Below are 6,974 nucleotides of genomic sequence, written 5' to 3'. Positions count from 1 at the left end.
AAAAAAAAAAAAAAAAAAAAGCAAAAATAGATATATTGGGCTTTGTTAATATTGAAAACTTTGTGCTGCAAATGACAGCATCAAAAAAGTGAAAAGGCAATTATGGAATGGGAGAAAATATTTTCAAGTCATATATCTGATAATGGACTCATATTCAGGATATATGAAGAACTCTTACAACCCAATGATAAAAACAAAAGTAGTTCAATTTCAAAAATGGGAAAAGGATACCTTTTCTCCAAAAGACATTATACGAATATGAAAAGTGCTTATTAGCCATTAGGGAAATTCAAATCAAAACCATAATGAGATACCATTTCACACCCGCTAGGATGGCTGTTATTAAAAAGACAGTGTAGCAAGTGTTAGAGAGAATGTGGAGAAATTTTGGAACTCTCATACACTGCTTGTGGGAGTGTAAGTTGGTGTAACTGCTATGGAAAACAATTTAGCAGGTTCTCAAAATCTTAAACATGGAGTTTTATGACTTAACCATTCCATTAATAAGTATATATCCAAAAAAATATGCCCCCACAAAAATTTGTACATGAATGTTCATAGTGGCAATATTCACAGTAGTCCTAAGGTCAAATGACCCACTGTCTATCAGTTGATGAATAGATAAATTAAATGTGGTATATCCATGTACCCATGTGATGGAATATTATTCAACCATAAAAAGGAATGAAAATATTCATACATCAGTGTTCAGAAACAACATTATTCAAGACAGCAAAAAGTGGAAACAACCCAATTTTTTTTGGAGCAAGAGATGAATGGATAAACAAAATAGGCATATATATTCAATGGAATATTTTTCAACCTTAAAAATGAACACCAGGGCTTCCCTGGTGGCGCAGTGGTTGAGAGTCCGCCTGCCGATGCAGGGGACACGAGTTCGTGCCCCGGTCCGGGAAGATCCCACATGCCGTGGAGCGGCTGGGCCCGTGAGCCATGGCCGCTGAGCCTGCGTGTCCGGAGCCTGTGCTCTGCAACGGGAGAGGCCACGGCAGTGAGAGGCCCGCGTGCCGCAAAAAAAGTAAAAAAAATGAACACCATTCTGATACATGCTACATCATAGACAAACCTTGAACACATTATGCTAATGAAATAAGCCAGACACAAAAGACCATATATTGTATGATTCCATTTATATGAAATGTTCAGAATAGCTAATTCTATGAAGAAAATTAGAATAGTGGTTTCCTGGGGGAGCTGAGGGAGGAAATGGGGAGTGGATGCTAATGGGTATGGGATTTTCTTTTTGGAGTGATCAAATGCTCTAAGATTAGATTTTGGGGTTGCACAACTCTGTGAATATACCAAAAACTATTGAGTCAACTCAATACTTCAAATACTCAACACTTTAAATCGGTGAACTTTAGGTATGTGAATTATATCTTATTTAAAATATATTAAAAACAAAAAGCAAACAAAAATGGGGCAGGACCAAGAACAGATCTTTCAATAGGCTAGATACGGAAAAAGACTAGCTCCATCACCCTGTGTGATTTCTTTGCAGCCTCACCACATTTTGTAATTACTTTGCTTGTTTACTTATTATTGCCTCTCTTATTCACTAACTTCTGAGTTCCTTGAGGGCAGGGATTATTTATGTCCTGTTTATCATTGTATCCTCAGCATAAATACAGTGCTGGAACTTATGGGTACCCAATAAAGACTTATTATTGTTGGTAGGCCAACTGAAAGCTACTTCTAAGCTGAAATTAATACAGTAAGCAACTTATGCAGTAATGTTTTCCAAATGGTTAAGAACCCACTTTGCTAGTCTTAACTTCTCTATGCTGCTCATGAAAATATTTTGAGAGGCCACATTAACAGCCATGTAAATATTTGCTATCCACAATATTATACTGCAACAATAATAAAGTGAAATGGGCTGAGTTAACATAATGTTCTCAGTGAGCCTGAAACAGCATAAGAGTTTCACATGATGAGGCTGAATTTATTAAAGAGTTAAGAGGCTAAGAGACAGGACATCTGAAAAAAGTTTTTCACACAATCCCTAGACCAATGATTCCCATAGTATTGACATCCTAATAATGAGAACGTTATCTTAAATGTGCACAGTGTTGATCATTTTACAAAAATCTTTCACATATATCTTCATTTGGCCAATAGTCAAGTGAGTATAAGTCCAACCAGAAATCTAAACGACAGACTAGAGTTCCCCTCCTAGTAAAGAGTCTAAAGATTCTAATCACTGTGTATAAAAATGGGATAATGCTATCAGACGTCAGTAATGGGAACCCTGCATTAACTGCCCAGTTTTTAAACTTCTCAGGGACACTACAAACCCTCGAATAAAGATCCATGCTTCTCTCTTTTGTCTTATACTTTTCTGGATTCTTATGGCATCCTTTGATATAGATCATCTATACATCATCATCTTCTATCAAAGCCTTCTTTTAGAATCCGTGTATTACTCAACATTCTTTGATAATAGGAGTATCTCCAGGTGGTTCTCTTCTCATGTCCAGTTACATGTCACCCATGGTTGACTCACCATTATTGTGGCTACAGTTTCCTAGTGGTGGGACATTATTGACATTTGGAATGAACAAATATGTGAAATGATTAATTGACTCCAACCTCTAAGTGTGACAGACCAAATGCTGCTCATTCTCAAGACCATCTGATTGGTTGGTAAATGTTTCCTAAGCCTGTAGCTTGACAGGTACAGCTGTATTTATAAGGAATTCCACAGAAACCTCAACCCTGTCTTGAAAGAATAAGATTTACTAAAGTCTTCACTTCTACGTGAATAAATGCCCAAGATCTATAACTGAGACAGACCTCATGCTGGTTTCCTCATAGTTATTTTAAAAATTAAAGAAGTGCTTTGAAGCCCTTAAACAGTGAAGGTGGGGGGCAGAATTGAATCTCTTCAACACTTTGTTGTTTTGATGGTAATTACTTGACTTGTATTTGGCAGGAAAGAGATAAAAGAAGTTAGAATGACTTCTTCTTGATCATAAACCTAAGAGGTTATAAAGAATAAAGCTTTGATTCAACCTAGATTTTCGTTCCCAAACATATAATAATCAAGTCCCCCCCCACCCCTTGGCCCTTGTAGAATGACTACCATAGGAAAAGGAATCAATAAAATCTCCTGCTGAGCAGAATTATTTTGGGGGTAAAATTTTTTATTAAAAAATTCAACAAAACAGTGTTCCTTGCACCATCCCTTTAGATGTGAAAATTGCTCTGTTCTACAGAATACTTCTTTGCAATGGTATTTGACTGTACTGGCACTCTGATATTCTATTTCTGTTTCATGGTATTAATAACTCTTTCTTCCTAGAGAAAATGTTAACAAGGATGAAATTACTTTAAGTTGCTCTGTGATCTCTAAGTATGATATTAAAAGGGATATGATGATTTTATGACTTGGTTTTGGTATGTTACTGTTTCTTTTCCCAAGTTGATTATTATATAATAGTGGGGAAATTGTTCACTCTTTTCTTTCATAGCAAATAAAGTAATGATATAAGCTGTGGAAGTGAGCACTGGATTTGAGGTCAGAAAAGCAGAAGTCGAATCCTACCTCTGGCACCTACTAACTGTGCAAGCTTGAAAAATCCACTTAAATTCGGTGGGTTCTGATTTCTTCATCTGGAGACCATAGACCCTGCCTAATAGAGAGAGGTGCTATTAGAAACTTAAATGCCATAATGAAAGTGAAAACTCTGGAAACTAGAAAGCACAAATAAGTATTATGTGGCTTTATTATTATGAACAGGTTACCTTCTAAAGGTTCATTTTTCAGTCAGTTATTTGGAACACGAAAGATATTATTTCATAGAAAGTGTACTGTACAGAAGAGATTCTCATATCTATTCAGGCGGTGGAGACCTGAAAGGCATAGTGCTTTTGGAAAGACACCATGAAGTACTGACATATTTAGTTCCATCATAGGAAATAGTAATGTTCAATAATGGAAAATGTGAATTAAGTATATGTATGTAATATCAAATCACAATCACGAGCACGTGCTTCCATGAAAGGAGCTTTATCCATGTACATCATGAGTTCCTTGTCTAATCATCATCGGTGCCTTATTATATGCTAGGCTAATTGCAGATAGGAAGCAATGGTTGGCAAAGATTTAAAAAATATCAATGGAAAACTTTTAATCAACAATATATTCCAAGTATATGGATTCTACTTAAACTCCCTCCCCCATATCTCCACACCACTGTGACTGAGCCAGGACTAACTTGTGAATCATCATTATGTGGGAGCAGAGATTGAGAACTACCATCATAAAGGGTGATTATGTACCCAGGCCAGCTCACAAACATCTATTTAATACATAATGTGGCTGTTCTAACAGCAATAACCGTTATTTTATAACTGTATAAAACCAGAGTTTTCGGATTAGAGAATGCTGGTTTTTGAAACGATGATGAAGATAAATTCTAATCACCTTTATGGGTGCTTTTAGGATTAAAGAAAAGCAGCTTATAAAGTCTTTCCTTACATAATAATGAAAACCACTGAGATTGAAAGCCCTAAGAAAGCTACTATTGTTGCTCTTGTTAGAAAGAAATATTCTTGTTAGTCCAGTGAAGACTTGGTTAATGTAAAAATTATACTGTTTCTTTTCTTCCCTCTCTCCTACTACCTCATCATCTAACACTTAAACATATATATTATTCCTTAAATCCGCGGGCCTTTCAGTCAAATAATTCACTGGAATGGAAGAGTCAGACTCCAAAACATGCCTTTCATTTAGGACAATTTAAGAATCTAGCTTCCATCTTTTACTGACACTCACCCATTAATTACTAAGCCACGGAGGTGAGAAGTCAAATTGTTTTCTTTGGGAATGTTTCAGTTTCCATGGCTTGTGCATGAGTTTTTCATCAAGCTTTGCCTTCCTCTCCTCATGACCACAAGCCATCATGGCATAAAACATCTCATGCTCACGTAAAGGTCACAAAAATGGTGTCAGGATCCCAGTACTGCCTCATTAAACTTGTAACTCCACTTATGAGGACGTTGGCTTCCTTATATTTAATGTAAGAGGACAAGACTTAGGGATGCTCTCATACCGATCCAGATCTGTGCTGCGTCCTGCATAAGCACTGGGACCTTGGGCCTTGAAGAGCTTAGCTCTCCCCCTATCTATTGTACTCAAAGGCTCAGGTGCATATCAAGATGTCCTAAGTTCTTTAAATATTCTGAAATACATGTGTGTCGTTCATGAATTTCTCTAATTACAACAGACACAAGGCTTTAGTGTGAGATAGCCAATCACACTGATAATGTCAAAATTTGCCAGAAGATGAGCTCTCGTCAGGTAGTGCTGAAAAGAAGTGGTAACTTAGGGACAAAAAATAGTAATGGTAACTTATGCAGGAGAATGAATGGTAGCATGGTCATGAAATCATGGCCTAATGAAGAATAAAATGTGGTATGTGTTGCCCTTCTCTTAATCAAACTACTTAGGGTCCTGTGATTTTCTGCAGATGGAAACAAAAGGAAACTAAGACATGTACTTTTAAAATGTAAGTATGACATAGTAAGGAGCTGTGTTAAAGACTGAATTACTTTTGAAATTCTTCATGCCCTCTCTGCAACAGAATTAATATCAAGGCCCTTTGCCATGTGACTCTGAAGCACCACCAGTAGAGTGGTTGGAATCCTTTTTCCAACCCAGTGATGTTGGAGTGGACTTTGTGATTTACTTCAACTAATAGAATGTGAGTGGAAGTGCCAGTGCCAGTTCGAGACTGAGCCCTGCATTCTGTGATTTGTCACGGGAATATGCCCTTCATTGCTACTGGTCCAAGGAGAATGAAGAGCCAAGTGGAACAGAAGTGAACCCAATCTATAATTCTCAATCAAGCCCAGACTACCTGAAGCCCAATACAAAGCTATTCCAGTCATCCCACAAATTTGTGTGCAAGGAAAATAAATGCTTGAGGTCTGCAAGTCTTGCATTTTGAGGTCAATTTTTACCCAGCCTTATCGTGGCCGTAACTGAGCAAAGCACTTAGAAAATTTTATTTAATATGTTAGAAGATAGAATTAACTATCAATAAATTAGGTGATAAGTCTACCTCCTTTTCTTTCTTCTTCCTTATCTCCCTGTGCTCTTCCCTTTCTTCCTCTCCCTTCTTGCTTTTCTTCCACAAACATTTGTCTACTAAGTGTCCACAACTGTGCCGGCTGAGAAAAAACAGCTGATACAACCCCTGCCCATAAGAAATGTGAGAGATATAATAAGTGTTATGAAGAAGCAGTGTAATAGAGATGCTTACACCTGAGGAAGTTAACCTATTCTGGAGAGTTTCCCAGAGGGCAGGAGAGTTCAAAATAAAGGACAAGCATCAGAGAGGAGGAGGGAAGAGAAACTTTCCAGGAGATATAAAAGCATGCACAAATATTTTGAGACAGGGAAAAGCAGGTTTTAAGAACAAACACACATCATCATCATCATCAACAGCAACAAAAACAGAGTACAATGGAAGGCAGAGAAAGGCAGGGAAAGTGATGCCAGAAACAGGGAAGTAGACAGGTTTGTAGCTCTTGGTAGGCATTTTGGGCTGTTTTCATAGATGAATTGAGATTCACTGGAGAATTTGAAGCCCAATGTGCTTTGGTCTTTGGGTTTTAAAAAGAGCCTCTGGCTTCAGAGTAGAGAGCTGACCGGAAGAGGGAAAGGGTGGACCCAGAGGGTTGCGGGCTTTGGCAGTGGAGTGAGTGCAATGTTCTTGGCTTGTCTAGGAGGAAGGCAGCAGAAATGGTGAGCAGTGGTTGAACTTGAGAGACGTGTAGGCATATAAGAAGACTGAACATGGAGGTTGAAGAGGAAAAAATAGTTAAGGATGCCTCTGGCTTGTTCAAGTTGGTGGAATTGGTGCCTTTTCCTGAGTAAGAGAACACTAGATTAGGAGCAGATGTTGCTGGGGAGGTCATGAGTTCTTTTTTTTTTTTTTTTTTTT

The sequence above is a fragment of the Lipotes vexillifer genome, unplaced genomic scaffold, assembly GCF_000442215.2.
Source record: "Lipotes vexillifer unplaced genomic scaffold, Lipotes_vexillifer_v1.1 scaffold517, whole genome shotgun sequence".
Lineage (NCBI taxonomy): Eukaryota > Metazoa > Chordata > Mammalia > Artiodactyla > Lipotidae > Lipotes > Lipotes vexillifer.
The sequence above is the reverse complement of the archived record's forward strand: the minus strand, read 5'-3'. Positions refer to the sequence as shown.